Genomic DNA, 24,407 nt, shown 5'->3' on the forward strand with positions numbered 1-24,407 from the left:
ATTGCTCAATATGTGTACAACTTCATTGTAAATTCTAGGAAAAGGGCTTGATTTCTGGAGAAAGATAATAACATTAAAAAATCTTAAGGGATTAAATTAAGAGATAATTAAACATATTTGCAGGGTGCAGTAATCAAATTCAGTAAATAAATTCACTAACTCTAGCACAATGAGACTACTGAGTCTGTGATGCCCTGATTGTCCTAGAGGTTTGGCCCAGGTGGTTAGGATGCGGTGACAACTCTCCTTTGTCAGCTGGTTAATCCTAGATAGTACTGTAGTTTTAGCTGGAGACGTCTATTAAGTTACCTATTGTCTTAGGTTGCACACAGCAATTCATGAATAATTACACCTACTGGTATGTTACTAAAACAAACTAGTCAAAAATCCCCACTTCCACAATGCACTAGGAGAATCATCTTTCTAGGATATCTCTAGGTGGTATGGGCACACAGCTCGAACAAGCTTCTCCCGATGTAGAGTCACCGTTTATTTATTTGCCCATTCATTCGATATTTGAATGCTCACAGCCAGCCAGTATGATATCAGAAATATTACATAATTCAACCGAGAAAGAGATGGTTTCCAGGTGGAAAACTTGTTAAGAGTTCAAGAAGGTGGTGGCCTGCGATCCATGTACTAAAGAATAGACTCTTCAGTTCTGTGTGGGCGTATGCATATTCACCATTCTAGTCACAGACTCTGGCAGGACAGGAGGGTATAAGTAAACTGCAAAGAGGGATGATTGCAATGGCAGGGTGAGTGATAGCATTAATTGAAGAGTTCTGTATTTGTATTCACCAGTGTGAGCCTCTTTCCTATCTAGCCATCACATAACTTGAATGCAGTTTGTTATTAGCTGTGACTTTATTCACCCAATGAATCAAGCCTTGGGGATGTTGAAAGCTGAGTTTCTGTGTGTTGCAGGAAGGGAGAGATGAAAAGAAGTAATGACATCCTCTTACTTTCTCTATTATTAATTTAATGTGGCCAGTGGTTATTAAGCACCTTCTATGTGCTAGCTCCTATGTGAAATTATGTGGCTATAAATTTAAGAAAAGAAAACTTTCCTGTTTCATAGGTCAACAGAAATACAGAGATCTGTAAAGAGTCATGATAAATGTAATCAATAAAAGAACATAAATGTAGACATAGTAAAATGTTAGCTCAGAAGAGGTAAAGAATAATTGCTATTGATGGCCAAGAAAGAAGACTTGGTGAAAAAGTTTTTTAATCTCAAGGTGTTCAGGAAAAAGATTTCTCACCCTCTGTGCTCCTTAAAAAGACTCACAAAAACTGGGAAGACAAGCGGCAGAAACAAAAATTCCATTGTTAATGAAACAGAGTCTGGTGTAACTCAAAAATACAGGAACACAAAGCAGGAGGCTACATAGTGAAAAGAAATACAAAGATGAAAAAAGTCACAGCGAAGTGCTTTGACAGAAAGAAAGCTGCAAGAGGTGAGTGAATGATATTGCAGATTCTCCTAAAAGGATCAGGAACGGAAGCCACCTTGGAGCATGAAAGTTGGTAGTAGCAGGGATGCTGAGACTGAAAATCAAGGCTTATTTGAAAGTCTTCAACATGGGCTCCCAGGTATTCACCTTTTCCTGTCAGTGGACTGTCTGTCTGTCGCGCTCTCTCTCTGTCTCTGTCTCTGTCTCTGTCTCTCTCTCTCTCTCTCTCACACACACACACACACACACACACACACACAGCCCATGGGAAATTGGAGGAATATTTGCAGAGGAACTGAGCTACAGAGGTTGTAAACTTCCAGTCTTAGAAAATGAAATAGCATGAGATTACAGAGAGAAAACTGAGTGTTTAGTTGATCCTTCTGCAGAGAAATTGAAAGACTCCAATTATAGAGTCAGAAATACTCATGTTTAGGAATTTTTCAGTAAAGAATGGATAAAGTTGAAAAACCTAAGAATTAAGACCACAAGCCAATAAACCACATCCACAAATACAGATATAGGATTGAACAGTTAGGATTACTAGACATTTGAAGAAGCCCTCTCAGTATAAGAGGGTAAGGCCTACAACTAAATAATAACTATTAAAATGGCATTATAAAGAAAAAAAATAACCAAACTTCAAAAATATCACCAATTTCTTAATAAAGATGATAAAAGCAGGACGCCTGGGTGGCCATACTCATTAGCAGTCTGAGTTCATCTCAGGTCGTGATCTCATGGTTCATGGGTTGAGCCCCACATCAGGCTCTAAGCTGACAGCTCAGAGCTTATAGCCTGCTTCAGATTCTGCATCTCCCTCTATCTGTGCCCCTCCCCCTACTCATGCTCTCTCTCTCTCTCAAAAACAAATAAATTTTTAAATTTTTAAAAAATCAAAGATGATAAAAGCTTTTTCATCCAAGGAAAGGAAGTTAAATAAAAAGACACCAACAATACAAGAATTACAAATAAGTTTTAGAAGTTTAAATTATGATAGCTAAATAACAAAAATGACAACAACACCAAACTACATTCAGCACAGAGTTGTAATATTAAAGTTGAGGGAATTATCCAGAAAGGAAACTAGAAATAAAAATAAGTTGGTAAGAGTGCAATAAATAAGAAAGTTAAGTAATTAATGTATGAAGTTCAACATCCTCGGGAATTTCTAAAACATAGACAAGATAAAAGAAAAAAAAAAGTAGAGGGGGAAAAAATATAAAACATATCATGACAAAAATAGCCCAATTGTAAAAAAAGTATAGGTCTTAGGATTCAAAGGACTCCCATATCCAACACAATGAATGCAGAGCGAATTCTTGGCACAATAGGAATAGAACGAATATCCTATGCAAATAAGAAGGTAAAATGCATTGGGGCGCCTGGGTGACTTGCTTGTGTCCGATTTCAGCTCAGGTCATGATTTCACAGTTCGTGAGTTTGAGCCCCATGTCGGGCTCTGTGCTGACAGCTCTGGGCCTGGATCCTGCTTCGGATTCTGTGTCTCCCTCCTTCTCTGCCCTTCCCCCATTCACGCTCTGTCTCTCTATGTCTCTCAGAAATGAGTAAACATTAAAAAATTTTTTTAATAAAAATAAATAAGAAGGTAAAATGAACACTTTTCCATACTCTAATTTGAAATTTACTCCCTATAATCAGACCTTGGATGCAATGCTCCAAATACTCAGGAATAAACAAAGGAAGTCAAAGTCATGGAGCCTAAGAAACAGGAGAACCAATAAGAGAGATGAATAACAGCACTTCCACAAACCTGGAAAAGAGCAAATGCATCTTGGAGCAACGTATGAAGGACTTCAAAGGAATAGCTCTAGGGAAATGAACAGAGTGGACTGATTATTTGACAGGATGCACCAGGAAGACATTGTAGCGAAAGGGTTTTACAGACCTCTTGAAAAGCAAGGAAGATTCATTCATACATGTGAAGACATCAAAGGAAATAAAGCTGTGAAGAAATTATTAACTCTTAAAGAAACAGAGAATTGTTGAAAAAACAAAAAAAAAAAAGGAGAAGAAAATGTGATCATGTTATTTGCATCTGCTGTAGACAGTATTTGTGTGGTCATAACCGCTTGAACACTGAATATGGAGTTAAAGAAAAACTGAGATAGGATTATGCTTGGGAACCTTGGTGGTGGGATGAGGGGGTGGGCAATAGGGATGTAGGAGAGTCGTATTGTCACCTGTCATAACTGTAGGTCAATGGAGGATGCTGTCTTAGGAATCAAGTTGTTGTCATAACATGCATATTATTTAAAGATAGAGAGGTAAATTCCTGTGGAAAGAGTTTTAAGAGTGAAAGTAGATACTTGTACAGACGAGGGAGATCTGTGTTCCTTATTGTTGTTATTATGCTCAGACTTCTAGCACTTTTGGCTTCTTATATCTGTGTGTGTTACTTGGATAAGGATATAAATAAATTTTAAAAATAAAAAGAAAGGATTTCTGATCGAGGTTTGGAATACTATTTGGTGTTTACAAGATTAGCAAGGACAGAAGAACATAGTAGCCAGACAGACAAGGATGATTAAAAGCAAAGATCAGGAATAACAAGTCTGTCCGTGGAACTGCAATATGGCTGACAGTTAAGAGGCGGAGGTGCAACGTGGCCCAATGGTCAAAGTTTCAGGCCCTGGACTCTACTTCCTGTTGTTGTACTATGGCTACACAACTTGCATTGTGTCCTTGGCCAAGTTAGTTAGCCTGTCTAAGGTGCTGTATCGATTTCCACATTAGGAACTTTGGGACATTAATTAGTACTGTAGGAGACTAATCCATGTCCTGTCAGTATGCCTCTAAGGTCACCCACAGATCCCATTGGAGAAACAAAAGCTTCCCTTCTTCAAGTTCCTGTGTTACCCCTGCTTCCTTGTCTGAGAGCCTCCAGGAGTTTGCTCTTCAACACAGAAGGCAAACTGGAAGTGATGACCAGAAGTGCCAGGGATTTAATATTCTCAGATGAAGTAAAGGAATAGGTCAATAATACGCCACCTTTTCCATCCCTTCATGGAACAATACTGAAGTGTACACTGTGTGGTTCCTTACAGTGTCTGCAGAGGAACAGTGTGACATGTTATGAGGTTTTCTTCAGTCTCTGTCTTGCATTTCCCAGAATCTCACCTGTGCTTCCTATAATCACATCCCAGATAAGCAAGTCCTAGTGTCAGAGTCTGTGGTTGAGAAAAGCCAATATAAACAAATGTATATCCCATGTTTTCAGGAGGATTAAGTGATATAATCCATATGTGGCACAGCTAATTATTGACACTGCTCCAGGCACATAGTAATGTTTGCTAAATACTAATTATTAATCCATTATTATTATCTTTATTGTTAAATTCCAGAATATGAAGGAAGTCTTTTGCACCTCAGTTATCAACTTAGACGTGATTCTAAGGGTCAAAATAAGACTTTGGTAGAATAGAAGTTAAATCTAGAAGACTTAATAGCTAACTAAATTTGTGGATGTGGGAGGGAAAGCTTGGGGCTTTGAGTTACTCTGAAATACTTGACTTGTATGATTAATGGAATAGTCATGTCAATAAAAAAGAAGAAGAATGGAGAAAATGTAGTTTCATTTGAAATAAAATTCCCTCCTAAAAATAAGTAAACGTTTTAAAGAATGTATTGAGCAGGCTATTCTTGAGATAACTCAATATTTATTTGATAGAGGTTTCAGTGAAGAAAAATCAGGTGTGGTCAAAAATTGGGTGTCAGGTCAACCAAGACCAAAACCAGGAGATCAGGGACCATGAAGTCTTGCTTTCACAAATGCAGAAAATAAGCCCTTGTAGACAAATGACTTCTTGTCATTAATTTTTCCAACTCTTTCTCATTTATTATTCTGTTCTCTTTTTGAGGTTATGGTTGGTGGACAGGTGGTCAATATAGGTAGCATAATTGCTGAAAGGCTGAATATTTATTTATTTCCCAAACCAATCCAATTCATGTTGTTTTCCTCAGTTCAAGTACTGGCCACTTTGTCTTTCATACAGTCAGGTCTCTCTAATTCATAATTTAATGGAAATGATTTTGGCAACTCCAAGAGACATCTGAGAGTTACGTTTAGCATTTGTGTTATTAAGGTTTTCTGCCAGACCGACGACCTTCGTGTTAATAAGATGGCTGCTTTCCAATTCCTCTGTAGAAAATGTCATTTCTCTTTCCCTGTTTTCTTTTATTTACAAATGTAATCTCTGATCCATAAATTTATAAGGTGAGAATGGTGAGTGGCTACTGTTTTATAGGATCATACATAAAGGGTAAAATTCACTGATCCATTTCAAATGTTTCCACCCACTTAGGGAATGATTTTGAAAAGAAGTCAGTGTGGCAGAAGTGAAAGAGGGGGCTGTTGGAGAGTGTGTAACAGGCTCTTTCAGATTCCCTCTTCCACATCATTGTAATACACATTTTTAAGCTAAGCTGTTAGTAAAGTGATGATTTCAGTTCTAAGTGTGTAGATATAGATCATAACATGACTGTCATTTTATGTATCCGTTGATGGTCTGATTTTAGCCCTTAGGACATTAATGTCTAGTCACATAGAGAAAGAGAAATATTAACATTAGAAAAGTCTGTGTGTGTGTGTGTGTGTGTGTGTGTGTGTGTGTGTGCGCGCGTGCGCATGTGTGTGCAAGAGAGATAGGAAATTGTAAAATCCAAGGAGAATGCCCACTTGGTGCAGCTCAACTCTTAGAACACTTTCAAGTTAAAAACTCTATGATTGCAATTATACATATTTAGGTATTTTTATTATTTCTTAAAAGTTCTGACAAATGACTAAACTGAGGTGTCATTACCAGGTGCTGAGGAACATTGAAAGGGAGTGTGAATAGAACAGAGTAAATTAGACTAATAGCAAACAAACAAACAAACAAACAAACAAAAAAGAAAAAGAAAAAAGCCAACAATATGCCTAAAAGAGAATTGCTTATGTACATAAACACACAAAAGTCAAGCATTAGATAAATATATTTTTCTCTTTATCTTCTTACCCTTCATTTGTACATTTCTTTCACTCCATCTCCTCTCCAGAATATGCTTTTCATCAACTTTATTGAGGTATAATTCACATACATGTACATACATATTTTAAATTTGAGTTTGAAAAATGTATATGCCCCTGTAACTATCTGCCTCCATCAGGATATTGATTATTTCTATCATGGACCAAAGTTCTTTCTTGATTTTTTTTTCCAGAATTAATTCTACCACATCTCATACCCAAAACCACTTATCAGACTTTGATTACTGTAGATTAGTTTTGTTTGTTTTGTTTTGTTTTGTTTTCGGACTCTAGAGCTTTGTATAGTATAGTACTCTTTTATGCTTGACATTTAGCTCAGCATTTTTTTTTTTTCAACTTTCGGAAACTATTTCCATTTGGTTTGCCTTTGCTCTTTGTGGAAAAGCAGTGCAAGACTAGTCAGTGGTTGTTCCTACCCATTCGGTGGCCTGAGCAGTGGGAGCTGTGGGTCATTCTTCAGTGTGGAACTGCTGAATAGGCACAGAGGGCATATGCACGCCTTCAGACCAGTCTGGGGCTTTAGGTTGAGCAGCAATGAACTTGGGAACTGGAGCAGTCCCTTTTCCCTGAAATCCCTCCTTGGTCACAGCCTTATCAGCAGCAGCCTGCTTTTCCTTTTCCATCTCTTCTGGATTTCTGTAGAAGTCGAGATCAGACAGGACCTCCCATGGGTGTTCATGGGAAATGGTGCCACACTTGTGCAGAACTTCACGGGCCACCATCCACCACATCAGACCCACTGAGTGAGCTCCCTTGTTGTTGCAAGGGATGTCAGTGTCCACATAGCCCAAAGTAAAAATCTGTGTTACACAGAGAAGTTTTAGGCAGATTAACATAAGAGAGGCTGGTGGTCAGCCCTAGGATCAGTAACCACCAGAAGTCTCGGCTGCCAGAAGGCTGCCTAGAACTGGTTAGTAAAGGCTCCAGGAGTGAAGCAGCCAGCAACAGGTAAGCTCCAGTGGCAGCAGCTCACTCCAGCACAGCTAGCTGGCCACTATTCCTGGATGATGTGATGCTGACATCAGCCAGGTTTTCAATGGCAACAGTGGCCTGAGCTGCCAGCAGAAGCTTCTCCCGGGTTCTCTTGAGATTTATGATGTACATACCGTCACATTTACTTTCGTAGATGTACTGTTCCATTTGGAAGTCAAGGTTGGTGCCACCTAAGTGGATTCCTGCTGCAAGGAATTTGAGGACATTGTCTTCCTTCACTTGCAGGACATCAAGGGCACCAGACACTATGAAAGTATCCCTTTAAACTACAATAGGAACTCAGAGCAACACGATATGGACCCCTTTCTGCGTAGTGTGGAAAAAGCTTAGCATAATATTTTTGAGATTCCTTTAAGTAATTGCCTGTATTACTATCTTTGTTCCTTTTTATTGCTCAGCAGTATTCCATTATGTGAATATACTATTAGTTGTTTACCCTTTCACCTACTGATAGATATCTGGGTTGCTTCCAGTTTAGAGCTACTATGAATAAAGTTGCTATTAACTTTTTTGAGAAATTATTTCAGTAGATAAATATTTTCATTTGCCTTTGATAATACCTAAGACTGTAATTAAAGGATTATATGCATTTTTAACTTAAGAAACATTTTCCAAAGTAGTTTTTACATTTTCCATTTCTATCAGCAATGTATGAAAATCCCCACTGCTACAAAAGACGCCATTAGAATTTTGATAAGTATTGCTTTGAATCCGTAGATCACATTAAGTAGTTGACATTGACAAATTAACAATATTAAGTTTTCCCATCCATGAACATGGGCATTTTTTTATTTAGGTTTTCTTTAATATATTTTGGCAGTTTTTTTTAGTTCTCTGTGTACAAGTCTTGTGCCTATTTGGTTACATTTATTCACGGGTATTTTCTTCTTTTGAATGATGTTGTAAATGGAATAGTTTTCTTAATTTACATCTTAGATTGCTCATTGGTGCATAAGACACTACATATTTTTTATGTATTGATCTGGTACCCTGAAACTTAGCTGAATTTGTTTATTAGCTTTTTTGAAGATTTTTTGGGATTTTCTTTGTTTAACTTTTAAAATATTTATTTATTGTTTCAAGTTTTTACTTAAATTTCAGTTAGTTAACATATAAAGTAATATGGATTTCAGAAATAGAATTGAGTGATTCATCACTTACATTTAACAGTCAGTGCTCGTCACAAGTGCTTTCCTTAATGCCTATCCCTTTTAGCCCATCCCCTGCTTACCTGCCCTCCAACAACCCTCATTTTGTTCTCTCTAGTTAAGAGTCTTTTATGGTTTGCTCCCCTCTCTCCTTTTCTCCCTTTCGCCTGTGTTCATCTGTTTTGTTTCTTAATATAAGATCATGCCATCTGCAAAAGGGATGGTTTTTTCTCCTGGATTTGTTTCTTTTGTTTTCTTACCTAAAGAACTTTCCAGTACAATATTGAATAGCAATTGTGAAGGAAGACATGCACGTCTTATTTCTGATCCTGTTGGAACATTTTCAGTCTTTCACTATTAAGTATAATATTAGCCGTAGGTTTTTCTTAAATTCTTTTTATCATCTTGAGAAAGTTAAAAAGAAAAATTCCTAGTTTTCTGAATGTTTTTATCATGAATGGGTGTTAGATTTTGTCATATCCTTTTAAAAAATGTTTATTTATTTTGAGAGAGAGAGAGAAAGGGAGAGAGAGAGAGAGGGAGAGAGAGAGAGAGAAAGAAAGAGGGAATCCCAAGCAGGCTCTGCACTGTCAGTGCGTAGCTAGGCATGGGGCTTGATCCCAGGAACCGTGAGATCATGACCTGAACTGAAATCAAGAGCCATGTGCTTTATCAGCTGAGCCACCCAGACACCCCTTGTCAAATCCTTTTTCATGCACCAATTAAAATAATCATGGTTTTTATTCTTTAAGTTTCTATGGTGTATTTCACTGATTTTCTTATGTTGAACCATCTTTGCATTCCTGGGATAAATCTCAGTTGATCATGTTGTATAATCCTCTTAATGTGCTTTTGGACCAGTGGTGATTTTGTCCCTTAGATTTGGCAATGTCAAGATATTGATTATGATAACTGGAGAAATGTGCTTCTGGCCTCTGGTGTGTGGATGCCAGAGTGTTGCTACACAGTCTAAAATGGGCAGGTCAGTTCTTTTTCCTCCACACAACTCTGGATTAGCCATAACAAGTTATCATTATTTTTCAGGTCGATAAACTCTTAATTATGACAATGCTGCTAGCCTTCCTCCAGTGAGTACGGCCATTCTCTTTCTAGGTTGTTACATGATCTTCATCTCTTCTGTTGCCTCAAAACATCTCACCCTTCTCCTACCCTCTTCTTTCATGCTCTAGCCATAGTGAACCTCACTTAGTTTGTTCTATCAGCCAAGTTATCTTTTACTTTCATCTTCTACACATATATTTCCCTCTGATCAGAACATTATTCTCCTTCTCACTCCCCAACACCATCACTAGGTTTCCCTTCCGCTCATTCTTCACATCTCAGTTACTTCCTCCAGGATGTTTTTCTGATTCCCCTTAGATGAAGAAAGGTACTTTCACAGCATTTTTACCAAATACCAGCCCTGTTTATGTCACTGCATTTGTCAGAGTTTATTAAAATGACATGTAAATTTCTTTAAAGTCTTGGAGAATCATACCCAATACTGTTTGCTGTGGGGTTTTTTTGTTTTCTTTTGTTGTGGTGTGTGTGTGTGTGTGTGTGTGTGTGTGTGTGTGTGTGTGTGTGTGTGTTACAAGAATAAATGAATGAGGGGCCATGGATGGCTCAGTTAGGTAAGCATCTGACTTCAGCTCAGGTCATGATCTCATGATTTGTGAGTTTGAGCCCCACATCTGGTGAGCATGAGCCTTGCTTTGGGTCAACATGAGCCCCACTTTGGGTGAGCCCTGCTTCTGTCTCTCTTCCTGTCTCTGTCTCTCTGGCCCTCACTCTCTCTGTCTCTCAATAAGGAAACAAACAAACAAACAAACAAATAATCCCAAATTCATTTTCCTTTACCTGCAACATTAGGAAAGATGGGAATTAAGAAATGTAAGTTAGTGTTTTAAGTGTGTAACACCTCAGATGTGTCTCTAAAATATAAATAACCAATTAAAATATTTTAATTTTAGTTATGTAAATTTTTGCTACTCTGCCTCACCCATAATTAGTTATTAATATATTTGATTTTTTTAAATTATCAAATGGTTGATCCAGTGTCTATTCAAAGATTGAGACACAGACCCAGAGTTTCAGAGCACTAATATTTAGAACTGGCTGTTGAATAAATTATCACATATATAAGCAAAGTTTGAAAATGGAATTTGGGATACAAGGAAGTAGCTCATGTCAGCCTCTTAAATCAATAGGCGTGCAATATGGCTTTCTAGGAAATTTCTGATTTCCCAGGCAGTGTCCAATTTCTGGAGAGAGAAACAAAATGTAATCTGCACACAGTCAAATGCCAGGGGCGATGTGAGTATTGTGCAAGTTCAAGCCAGGTCAGAATAAAAATGACTACTAACCAGCCATCCAGCTTGTAAAATGATATAAGAACTCATTCTCACTTATTGCCCTTTACAAATATTAAAAAATAAGTCATAGTGTCAGCACGATGCATCAAGTTCCAGTGTTGCTCTAAGGACCAGAAGTGTTTCAAGTAGGAGTTGAATGTGATGTGAATTTCTGTAAATCAAAGGCTACTTTTTCACTTAATCTAATCAAAGTGCTGAAAATATATCCTAATGGTTACTCGACCAGTCCCAACACCCTCGCATAGTGTCATCTTAGGAGAAAGATTTAAGACAGAAGCCAACACCATGTTATTATGGTGTGCTACGTGTGTTCTGCCTTTTGGGGATTGTAGTTTTCATTTAGTTTGCTTCTGTGTTTCTTAGCATTTTTCAAAATTCTAAGTTTCTTTATACCATTAGCTACATACCAAAAACTCTAGAATTATAGGAGTTTGCCAAGATCTAACAATCTTCTAAATGCATATTATGTTCCTCAGAGTATTTTTGTCTTCCTGTACATTTGTCCAAATATTTAAATTGAGAACTGTTTGGAGAAGGTTCAGATTTTATTAACTTATTTTGCTTACAGACATTCTAAGCCTCCATTTCCTGTTCTGCAATGTAAAGAACTGAAAAGAAAGTTAATCAGTACTTGATACATTAAAAAAAGTATACATGGATATGAGTATGTACTGACTATAGATGCTTATTAAAATAATTCTCATAATTCTGGTTAAGGTAGATCTGGTCTTTAGGCTCATTCCTCACCTTCATCTTAGCATACAGTAAGGCAATATTTTAGCAGTATATTTAGGTGGAAGGATTTTCAGAGATTTGATCTTCCCTAATCAGCTTATTTAAAAGAGCAATGACTCCCCACCTCGTTATACCCCAGGTCACTGTCTTATTATTCCACTTACTTCCATTTTTTAATGTTTATTTATTTATCTTGAAAAAGAGAGAGAGGACAAACAGGGGAGGGGCAGAGAAAGAAGGAGAGAGAAAATCCCACGCAGGCTCTGTGCATCAGCACAGACCCTAACGTGGGCATCAGTCTGACAAACTGTGAAATCATGATCTGAACTGAACTCAAGAGTCAGATGCTTAACCCAGTTGAGCCACCCAGATGCCCCCATTTACTGCCTTCTTAGTACTTAATGCAATCTTTATTTATTGTGATTCTGGCTATTTTCTTTTTGTCTCTGCTAGCACCGTCTTTAGAATAACAGCTCCAAGAGGGCAGGGGCCATGTTTGCCTTGTTTATTTTTTTTTTTTTAATCACTAACATGAAGAGCACTTAGCAGGTCATCAATCAATATTTGTTAAATTAGTTTTTTTGGTTGCAGATATCACATTTTAGGGACTTAAAATAATGCCCTGGGTAAAGCCAAAAAAAAAAAAAATGAAAAAAGCTTTCACAAAGATTGCATAACCTTTACATTTAGTGGTTCTTCTTGTGTGTCTTCCACATGCCTCCTCCTGCTAACACCAGCTAGGAACTTCCCACACGACCAAAGGAAGGATAGAAGGAAAGCCATTTGGAGAAAGTACTTTTCTCATTAGTCCTGAATCCTCTTATCTCCTAATAGTCTGATAGGTTGTCAACACAACACTGGTGGCTTAACCATTCTAAATGCTGTATGTATTTGTATCTATATATCTATGCATACATACAATAATATAGGCTATATACAATATAGAAATATGTAATATATAATCAATATATAGCTGTTATAATAATATTCTATATATGCTATATGAATTATATGAGTAGATATATTTCCTATGTTTTATATGTACCATATATATTTTATACATACTTTTGTAAAAGTACTTATTTATTTATTTGCACATATAATAGAAAAGTTAAAAATGCCTGTTTTCCTCGACTAAGAGATGTGGAAACATGGTTGCCTAAAAGACATACCCTAGGGGCCCCTGGGTGGCTCAGTTACTTAAGTGTCCCACTCTTGGTTTCGGCTCAGGTCATGGTCTCATGGTTCGTGAGTTTGAGCACCACGTCTGGGTCTGCACTGATGGTGAGGAGCCTACTTGGGATCTTCTCTCTCCCTCTCTCTTCCCCTCTCCTGCTCAAGCACTGTCTCTCAAAATAAATAAATAAACTTAAAAAAAATAAAGGACGTACCCTAGCACAGTTTGATAATAATTATATAAGCACAAAAACACAATTTATCTGTCAATTATAGTAAATAATTTATTAATTAAATTGGAACTTCATAGAAATGTTTCTTATTATGTACCAATAATATTATTATATAAGGATACAAGGAGGAAAACTCCAATAATATTATTATATAAGGATACAAGGAAGAACACTCCATAAGATTGATACTTTGTATGTCATAAGCCAAATCTATTTTCAGTTATAGAAAATCTTTGAGTTCTAAACATTTCAAGTCAAATGTATCTGTATTGATATCTACTGTCAGAAATATATGTAAGCATATAGACCTCTCTGATTATTTTCTTATAATCGTAAGATTCAACTAGAGCCAATTATTAGATTAGGCTGACACAACCAGAGGAAATTTGTGAAGCCAATAGATTAGTTTCATGTCTTGTATACGAAAGGATTACAATGATTATTTTTTTTTTTACTTTTTAATCTGTTTCTTTGATATAAAGTATTCTCAGCATTAAATGTATTTTTTTTGTTGAATTCCTGCCCACTGGGTAAGACAACTTAACTTATAAAGAGAAGATCTTTTCTGTTTTCCCAGAATTTTTTAAGGCCTTCCATTAAGCTAAAGCAATCGTTGAACTGATATTTTTAGTATATGAAACTTCAATATTTGATATAGCCATTCAATTTATGTGAATATACATATAACATATATTGTTCAAGAAAAAAAAATTGAGAGTGGTAGCAAAGGCTATTTATTTTTTAAATTGAGTGAGTAACCACTCCTGGGCCTAGCGGTTCAAAAGTTTTATAGCAGGGAAGCACTGTCTACAAGAAACATTCTAAATTAAGTATGTGCTAGTAAGACTTATGTAATTGCCTTCCCTCTAGCTAGTGTTAGATTTTACCTTGAAATGGTTTAATGAATTTATTATTGGTTGAATTATAGAGATACAGTCAATATCTGCATCAATTACCTCATCATTTTGAAATTGCTATCTTTCTTTCTCTCACATCAGAATATTTTTTCATACCACAGCTGCCAACATTACTTAGGCACCATAACTTTGTGTTTTTGATATTCTGTTACATAATGCTTACTTTGTTACACTCATGCCCACATGATGATACCTTGAAGTGAACAGGAGGACCTGTGTGGCTAAGATACTGAGTGGGCCCACCCACCTTGTGATCCTCCATTAACCTAGGGCCAACTATCATGATCCTTGTCATCAGGTCAACTTCTCTAATTCAATCTATTCAATTTCCTCCCTGCTCCATGATTTATCAGGTAAACAACTGGCATGCAAACAAGCAAAGTATGTTCTCAAAGACACACAGAAAATTAGAGGTAGTACCTATAGCAAAACTTAGGTATATATATATAAGTGATTGTCCTATAGAAGCCTCAAGGATGGAATCACTGAGTTTAAAAGTAAGGAATTCAGCTATGCTGGTTTGGAGAAGATAAAGTCACTAGCTACTGACCTATTTTTTTTTCCTGTTGAATGTTAACAGCTTTCTATAGATATGCACACTATTACACAGAAATATTGTGGGAGCTGTTTGTTTCTGAAGTTTTTGATCAAGTGATATCTTTAGAACTTCTGATTGTCCCTTTAGCAACCCAAATGTATTCAAATTATAAATTGAAAGATATTGGACTTCTAATAATTCAAGCTTTCTGCGTACTATTAAGTTCTATGAAGCCATTTTGGATAGGTAGGTTTTTTTTTCATTTCTTATCTAATCTTCGTTTCAATATTGGAACAACTAGGTATATGCCTTCTTTTATTTGTATGGTTTCTTTCATATTTATGTAAATGGATATAAGTGAAAAATGAGTAAAAATACATTCTAGGAAGGATATTAGAATGCTAACATAACTAATGCCATTCTTGGAAATCATTTAGGGAAAAATGGATTCATTTGAAAAGGAGAGTTACAAAATATTATCAGTCTTAAAGGACCCAAAGGGTGCTATTATAGAACTGTGACTCTGGAGAACATATACTGAACAGTACAAGTGCCAAAGACTTCAGCATGTGCTTTTAAAATTATTTGCATATTAAGGGCCACTTAGAGGTCTCACTTCTCCCCATTTTCCTGGGATGGTCCTGATTGTAGAACTCAACATATTGCATCCCAGGAAACACTCCATTCACACGCAACTCAAGAAATTTGGTCCTGTTGGTCTGACCAAAAGTTCCGAGTGAAATAGTGCCTATGGATGCATTGTCTTTGTGCATGTAGGCACAAGTTAGAAGATTGGGGCTGATTTTTGACTTCACCGTTCCCTAGTTTTGTGACGTAAAGGAAGTCACGTTATTTTTCACTCTCATCTCTTAGGGTTTTTTTTTTTCCTAAAATATAAATAATACCTTTCTCACATGTATTTGTGAATTTTAAGTAAACATGAATGTGAAATGCATTCTTATATTCAAAATGCTATACAAATAAGTTTGTCTTAACTCCAACAAGTTTGCAGAATCAGTGTTGGTACATATAACACTTTCTACATGAGAACTGCTGGAGGCATCTATGCTATAACTTGAATGTGAAGGGTACATGAATTGGTTTTAGATATGAGTTTCTGTGTATTTATCAGTAGTTATTGATTGAAAATCCCAGGTCATGCTTTTGGAAATTCTTAATATTAGGCACTGTTTATTTGTATAAAATATCTTGTCTTCTTTTTTAACTTTTCATCATTACCCTTGTTAATTACTAAATCCTTTTGAATATATGCATACATATATGTCTAGGTAGACATAGATATGTTTCCTTAATATTTGAGTTTGAAAGTTGGTTTGAAAGGCCAAATCTTAATATTTAGTGTGATTTATCTTTTAAAAGTCCTGTCTTCTCTATCTTCTCTTTACTTAATGAAAAAGCCAATTGCAAAAGAAGAAGATTGATTAATAGCAATAACCTTGATATTCTCGTAATAAAAATCCTTTTTGAAGTCTAGTCTTTATAAGAGGCACTGACTGTGTTTTAAGGTTAATATCTAATCCTATGTCTAATAGATGGCAAAGATTTAATAATTGTAGCAGATGCTGTCCATTTGCTGAATGAATCTCCCACCCCAGTATCCACCCCCACAATGCACCAGTACAACCCTGAAGAGAAGCTACTACTGTGGAAACCTAACTATCTCTGACTATTTTCTCACGTGGGAAACATGCTTTCCTCCATGCAAGACAAAGTAGAATTGCCTGAGAGTTAATGCTTCCAGAAGCAACACTCAATCAATAATGGATGGGGAAACTATAAATAAATACCCATCTTCTATGCCCCTCAGTTGGGATAACTGCACTTTGTTTTGTACCCAGTGTTTCCCGGAAAGACTGAGGTTCAGTTGAGCACACTGATAACAGGCCTGATAACAAACGTTTATCTTCATCCTCTGTCTGAATAATCACTTCCCATCTGGTGTTTCTCGGGATTGCCTCCCAACTCAACTTCTTGAATTCATCTCCTTAATTCACAGTCTATTTTGGGGGGAACTCAAAAGAAGAAAATAATGTCTGATAAAGAAATTAATCCACCTGCATGAAAAGATACACACATATACAGGTAAGGCTCTACCTCTGTGCCAACATACAACTCGTCATCTTACTCTAAGTTGGTTTATAACAACCGTGACAAGTGGAATTCAATTTAGATTTGGGGAGAGTAAGTCCTTTCTTTGTTAAGGTGGAACTTCTTTTTTTGCTTTGTCTATAGAGATTCTTTGAATATAAATAATAAGTGGAAGTCATAGAATATAAAGAACAGCAAAGGAACTGAGAACTGTTGTTTTGTTTTGTTTTGTTTTTGTTTTTGTTTTTGTTTTTCTCATCTGGGAGACTGACCCATTAACATAAGAAGCAGACCCTGAAGATGTTCCATAAAACCAAGTTCTGTTCAAGCCTGCTCTGATATCTCTTGTGTGATAAAAGTTATTGACACTTAGCAAGAGTTGATGTCTTGGTATTCTACCTGCAAATGGTAGGTCTGCTGGGGAGATGGAGGACTGATATGTATCCTAGAAATTCAACACTTGAACTCAGAAGTAGCTGAACTGTGAATTATGGGCCACTGGTCACATAAAGCCTGCTGGTCATGTCTCATAGTCTGTTCTGCCCTGGGGTATGTGGTACATCCACAAAAGGAGTTTCTTGTTAATGCTGGTGGGAGCTGTGTGCAAGCTTCCACATGAACAGTTAGTCCTTCAGAGTCTAATCAAAGGCTACTTAGGGGGTTTTTCTCCTTGAGTTAATGAGAGTATGAGTGTTCATTGAAGGGAAATTAGGCCCAGAAGACAGGGAAGCAAATTAAACCTTTATTTTGATTTGAATTGGGAGTGAATAAAGTGTTCACTGCTCACTAAACTCAAGTGAAGTTAACATGTGAGAATGAATGGAGACAAATTTCTCTGTGTGGGAAGGAAGACCTCAGGGCACTTTGTACCCAGGAATCTCCCGGGGCAGAGCTGAGATGGAGGTGGCCATTCATCATCCTCTGAGGGTGATGGGGATTTTCAGTAAATGCTGTATCAATGTAGTTAAATCTTCCCAGAACCAATAAAAATGCCCTTGCCTTTTCTACCCTCTATTACAAGTAATTGCTATTCATCTACTTATGGATATCTTGGAAGTAGTCACAGAGTACTCAGAGTGCCTGGGGGATGAAAAGTTTGAAGGAAAAATGTAGCTGTATATCATTGGCATTCATAAGAATATTCACATTAGATGTTTGAAAGGCAGGTCCCCAGGAGGCAATAGAGAAATCAGGAACAATATTGTGCCAAAAATACTACTCTGGCCAGGACATCAGGGAGTTTATATCAGGTAGAGTGAAGGAAGGCAATTTGGAAAGAAAAGATATACGTGCTTTTCTGTATACACTTAGTTTATTTATATATGTACATCCACTGAAAAACTAGTGTATTCTGGGAATTGACAATCAGATTGGGCCTGAAACTTGTGAAATACGCAGCTGTGCTTGTATGTCTTTGAGGCTGAAACCTCTGAATAACGTCTTGCATCATGATCAATACATTTTCGAACTTTTAAAATCTGCTGGCAACCAGTAGGCCAAAAATGTCTTGTGCCTGGGTGCCATTTGGTATTTGGGAGGGCAGGTTTAAGCTACTGGAGATCCAGATGCAGAATCTGAAGGTGTTGCCTTTTCCTAGAAGTTATGCACTTCTTCTGGAGATGTGGAGAGTGACTTGTCCCATTGATGCCACACCAGACACATGGGTACAAAAGATATGAAGAGATGCATGGGTGATATCATTCTTGCCTTGAGTCACTGTAGTGCAAAAAGAGTTCTTCCTTCTCTTATTTTCTCATTCTCCACAGTTCAATCTCTTGAAGGCAGGTAGTCCAGGTTAAGTGTACTTACTTCTCTTCATCCCCTTTATTTAAAAGGTCTAGTGCATCACCCTTCAAGGAGATTGTACTAAATTCCATCAAGATAACAAAGAGAACAGTGACACTCAAAATTATTGCTTGCGGATGGCTTTTCCCATAACACCCTGAAATACATTTAAGTTACTCAAAAGTACCAACAAATCACCCATTTACTCAGTGAATTGTTGTAACTTAACCCCTCCTGTGTACAAGGGCACACACACACACACACACACACACACACACACGCACACAAATACAACCCTGAAAAATAGATGATACAAAATATATCGTGAAAAAAGCAGCCATATTTAAATATTTTATCCATTCCTTCATTAAAGATAAATCCATTAGGAGTTGCAAGGAAAGCAAAAGCATTTCTTAATGAAGGTATAATACAAATCTTCATGGAATAAAGGTCATTGAATCTTGGCAGAATGCTAAAATAAGAGAATTCTTGGAAGATGGACCAACATAATCAAAGACAGGAGCATCCTTGAAAATGATATGATCTTTTATTTTTTTTTATTTTTGTACCAAGTAATGATAATAATGATGACAATAAAAATAGCAGCTATTATTTATTGAGTCCTGACTTCATATGAGATAGTGTTCTAAGCAGTTTATATCAATTAACATATCCTCACCTTAAACCTAGAAAGATGCTATGATTATTATTATCCTCATTTTACTGATAAGGAAACTAAAGCACAAAAGTGTTAAATAACCTGTATGACGTCTTCTCCTTGTGAGAGACAGAGGCTGGACTCAAATTAGCAGCTTGGCTACAAAGAATGGACTCTTTCCTACCACTGTTATCTCTTGTAGAGTCCACAGAACCACTGAATCAATGACTATTTTTCTTCTCATTTCCCTTGAGACATGGATTATCCGACAGAACCAATGTCATCTTGGAGAGCAACACTCTGCCCTTAGTCTCCTTAGCCCTTCCTTCCTTAGAACTTTTTCCCCAAACTACCTTCACATTCACCCTGCCTCCTATGCTAGAAGCCAATTTGTATTCTTTTCAGAGTCATTCCAAACACATATATCCAGATAGCTGACCACAATCCTGTGCTTCCTGTGTACAATATGAAAAGGGCCCTTGTCTTGAAATCAAAAGATCTGGATACAGGGGCACCTGGGTGGCTCAGTCGGTTAAGCCTCTGACTCCTAATTTTGGCTCAGTCATAATCTCATGGTCTGTGAGATTGAACCCCTCATCAGGCTCTGCGCTGAGCCTGCTTGAGATTCTCTCTTTCCTCTCTCGGCCTCTCTCTTCTGCTCATGCTCGCGCGCTCTCTCTCTCTCTCTCTCTTTCTCTCTCTCTCTCAAAATAGTAAACATTAAAAAAAAGTTCTGGGTACAAGCTCCAGCTCAGGTACATACTATCTATGTGCTTTTGACCTAACACTTGAAGTAGTGTTACATTATTTGGAAGTTTCCCTCCTAGTTATCTGTTGAATTGCCTGCTCTCCCATCTCAGTTTAGAATTCTGAGACCCAAAATGTCACCGAATTTACTGAAATTATGTTGCTGATTACAGGAAGTGGTGGACTCTCTTTGAGCCCTTTGGATTCCTGGTCCTTCATTTTTTCTGGGCCAGCCTACCCTTGGGAATGTTCTGCAGAGGGCACTTCTCCTTTCCTCTGAGTATGGTTTTCACATCATCTTTTTACTTCCTCCCCACTGTTAACACCTCACAAGGCTCACCTAGGTCTGAATGCAAATTAGGATCACAGTGTTGTCTCAAATCACCCAAATTTGTAAGGTGCAAAATACAAACCAATGTTTTTAAAAGAGTATGGACACTCCTTCCTGTGTGGTTCTAGGAAAGCTCCTTAATCTTTCTAAGCCTCACTTTCTTTTTCCTGGTATATTTAAGAAATCAAAAGGAGACATTTTATTTGAGAAAGTACCTTTCACACTATAAATCAGTTAACAAAAGTAGGTAAAATTTATAAAAACAGGAGTTTTAAATATGAGAAGGGAGACGCCTGGGTGGCTCAGTCAGCTAAGCATCCAATTTCAGCTCAGGTCATGATCTCATAGTTCATGAGTTTGAGCCCCATGTTGGACTCCATGCTGACAGCTCAGAGCCTGGAGTCTGCTTCAGATTCTGTGCCTCCCTCTCTTTCTGCCCCTCCCCTACTTGCCCTCGGTCTCTCCCTTTCTCAAAAATAAATAAACGTATTTTTTTAAATAGTAGAAGACAGTTAAGTCTTCTTAGCAAGAGGGCAAGAAGCAGATGTGAAGTGGGGGGAATCTGTGATAATATCTTAACACCCTGCCCTTGGGAAAGTGTCTCATCAGGTCCACAGATACATTTATTTAGCTTTCAGGGGCTATCTCCAAAGGAGATAGAATGTGCCTAGGCCTGGGAATGAAGTCAGTCCCCCATGCCTCTTGCCACAGACTCTCCTCTCAGGACCCATGTATTTAACAGGAATAACACGCCTTCAACAAGAGATCCTGATCAGCATTTCTGTAACTCCAAAACACCAAGGAACGGGGCGTTTAAGAGACTGAGGTATAATGGCATTCCCTGTTCCCAAATGAATCATTTTTTTTCCTTCTTTCCTTTTTATTTTTATTATTTTCAAAATTCTAGCCACTCAGTAGCAGAGGAATTTCCCAGACTTTTGTAATAACAATGTTGACAGGCAACTGCATTTTCCTCCTGAGGCGACTCCCATTTCCATGAGGTCAGGACTGCCAATGGGAGCACATATCAGGGGACAGGTTGATGGAAGAGAAGGCAAAAGGTCCAATTGTCCAGGGGCCGGGGACCATGAACCTTAGCCAAAAGGAACAGAATGGAATCAGTGTACATCCTGCTGTGAGTGTTCACTATTTTTTTTACCCTTTCTCCCATAATGTATAGCCTTGGAAGAAAGTGTGTTCTTTCTCAGCAGAGAGCCTATAACTGCATAGTCTTAATGTATTCATAATGATATGAATATATAGATTTTCCTTTCACAATTCTTTTCCAGGAAGGTCAGAAAATTCACACACCTAGGCATTAAAAAAAGAAGGTACACTATTAAATGTGGTCAGAAAATCACTGATTGGCATGAAAGGGGTTATAATTCAGCCAATTTTCCTGATCAGTTATGCAGGAGAGAGACACTTTAGTAATTTAATCCCTTATGTATATCTTGGGATTTCTCCAACTTAGATATTTCTTTCAAATCTTTTATTTAGTTGATCCCTACAAAAGTAGGAGCAGCCAGTAGGACAGATAACTACTGTCCCAATATTTACCGTAAGCAACCTAAGAACAGAGGTTGCAAGACTTACATTATATCATTAGCTATTGGCAGAGGTGGGACTCAGAGACCTTAGCGTTTCTGGTCCTGGGTTCTTTTGTCTGGATCAGGTTTTCCCCAAGTGTTTTTATGGAGCATTCACCCTAGAAAACACACTGCAGAAAACAGGATCCCAAGATCATAGAAGTCTGAGAAATGCTACATTCTATACCTTTCTCTTCCAATGTTACGTTATACTTCCAAGTAGAAGAGACCCTGGAAAATCCTGCAGGAAAGCAATTTGTTTACCTCATTTAACCTAGTGTTTTGCATATCTGACTGCATGCTGCTTTTTTCTTTTTTTTAAGCCTGAAAAGCACACACTGTAAACCCTTGCCCAGCGCCATATAGCTTTATAACAGGTCAAATTATTCACACTGAAGGCGGAATCATCCATTTACAACTTTAATATGGAAAGATCTTTCTTTTTTTAATGCTAAGAAATTTGAACTGAATCTCCCAGAGCCAGCTTTGGGCAAAATTGTAAAGTCTATAAAATTGACCATTGTGGTAGAAAGCAACAGGCTATGGATATGAACAGATACTAGTCAGCTAAGGGACTTTTCTGCCACTGGGTGCGCTTTGTCCAGTTCCCTACCCCTCCCACCTCTAGTTCCCTCACCTGTATGATGAGAGCAGTCATGGTACCTACTTCATAGGATGCTGTGAAAATTAGGTGAGATGGTGCACGTACAGTCCTTGGCATAGAGCCTGGGACCTGGTCTGTATTCAGAACAGTCATATTACTGTTCTTCTTGTGCTCTTCCCTTTCAATCAGCCCCCAGGTATCTCATTCTTGCTCCTCCTCCTTCTATTTTTCCATGCTGTCATACAATCCAAACAGACTCTGCTTCCAGGTATCTTGTCCAGCTGGTATCAGGCAGAGATGGCAAAAACCAAGCAGGTGGTATGAAAGAGTGAGATGGACTCAGTGTTAGACGGTTGAGGTCCTCCAGACTAAGGCACACAGTAGAAAAGAGCCACACATTCCTGAGATTGGTTGTTGTTGTTTTTTTTTTTTAAATTAACATTTATTTATTTTTGAGACAGAGACAGAGCATGAGTGGGGGAGCATCAGAGAGAGAGGGAGACACAGAAGCTAAAACAGGCTCCAAGCTCTGAGCTGTCAGCACAGAGACCAACGCAGGGCTCGAACTCACAGACTGAGAGATAATGACCTGAGCTGAAGTTGGACGTTTAACCGACTGAGCCACCCAGGCACCCCCAAGACTGGTTGTCGTTGCTCATGCTTTTTTGTTGTGTAGTTATTTTTTGTTGTGTTGTTATTGTGTGGACATATGGACTCAGTGATGCAAAATCTTTAGATATTTCAAGAGAAGTGCAGGGGCGCCTGTGTGGCTCAGTCAGTTGAGCATCCAACTTCAGCTCAAGTCATGATCTTGCAGTTGGTGAGTTCAGGCCCCACATTATCAGGCTGTGTGCTGACACCTCTGAGCCTGGAGCCTGCTTTGGATTCTGTGTCTCCATTTCTCTCTCTCTCTCTCTCTCTCTCTCTCTCTCTCTCTCTCTCTCTCTCTCAAAAATAAATAAAAACATTAGAAAAAGAGTTAAAGGTAAGCCCAAATGTTCATTTTTATATGGGTTTCCCAATGTTTAAACACTCTGCTATGAAAAATCCCACTTTTGGACCACTGCTTAATGACTCCTGGTCCAGGGGATTTCTGGCTTCCTGCTTTTATATAGAATAAAACACCTACAAGTGTAGAAGGGCTTAAGAGGCCATCTAGTTTAACCTTCTCCTTGATGCAGAAGTGCCCTCTATAATATCCAGAAAAGTATATCATCTCATATACTCGTAATGATAAAGAACTTGGTATCTCAAGGAGAAACCATTTCACTTTTACTCTATGTAGGAACAATTTCATGGAATACTCACATAAACCCCAAGCAGTAGATACTCCTCTCTCCATTACAATTATCATGAAACTCAGGCTCAGAGAGGCCATTTTACTTCCTCTAAAGTCACAAAGCTATTAAACATCTGTAGGTTGTGTGATAGAAACCCAGGCTGCCTAGGTTTCACAGCCAGTATACTTAACCACTGGCTAAACAATTCTACTTGTTAAAATGCTCTGGGCTGATATTAAGCTGAAATTTGCTGCCCTGAAATGTCTACCCTTTGGTCACAGTTCTGCTCTCCTGAGACACAAATAATAAGTCTAATCCTTCTTCCACAAGACAGCCCTTCACATTTTTGAAGATGGCTCTCCTCTGCCAGCTAAATCGTCTCTTCTCCAGGCTAAACACACTCATTTCTTTCTCCTGACCCTCATAAGCTCCCAGGCACTTCATCATCCTCGCCCTGCTCCCCAGGAGGGAGTTTCAATCTGTCAAAATTCCTCTTAAACCATGATGTTTAGAAGAGAATACAGTCCCTCTATGTGGTTACATAAGTATAGGTTAAGACAGAAATAACACCTCCCTTGTTTTGACCACTATGCTTTTATTAATGCAGTCTTGGTTATATCTGATTTTTGGCCACTATGTAAAAAATAGGCAGGTCTTGAATGTTGGCCTAGAATCATCCCAT

General features: G+C 37.8%; 1 pseudogene; it reads right to left on the bottom strand.

Annotated features, from left to right (window-relative positions):
• Nucleotides 1-6,902: 6,902 nt before the first annotated feature.
• Nucleotides 6,903-24,172, bottom strand: LOC124523354 (40S ribosomal protein SA-like; annotated as a pseudogene).
• Between the last annotated feature and the right edge of the window lie 235 nt (nucleotides 24,173-24,407).

This window comes from Lynx rufus, unplaced genomic scaffold, assembly GCF_022079265.1.
Source record: "Lynx rufus isolate CCGP_SWC_20201006 ecotype Redwood Valley unplaced genomic scaffold, mLynRuf1.p SCAF_4, whole genome shotgun sequence".
Classification (NCBI taxonomy): Eukaryota; Metazoa; Chordata; class Mammalia; order Carnivora; family Felidae; genus Lynx; species Lynx rufus.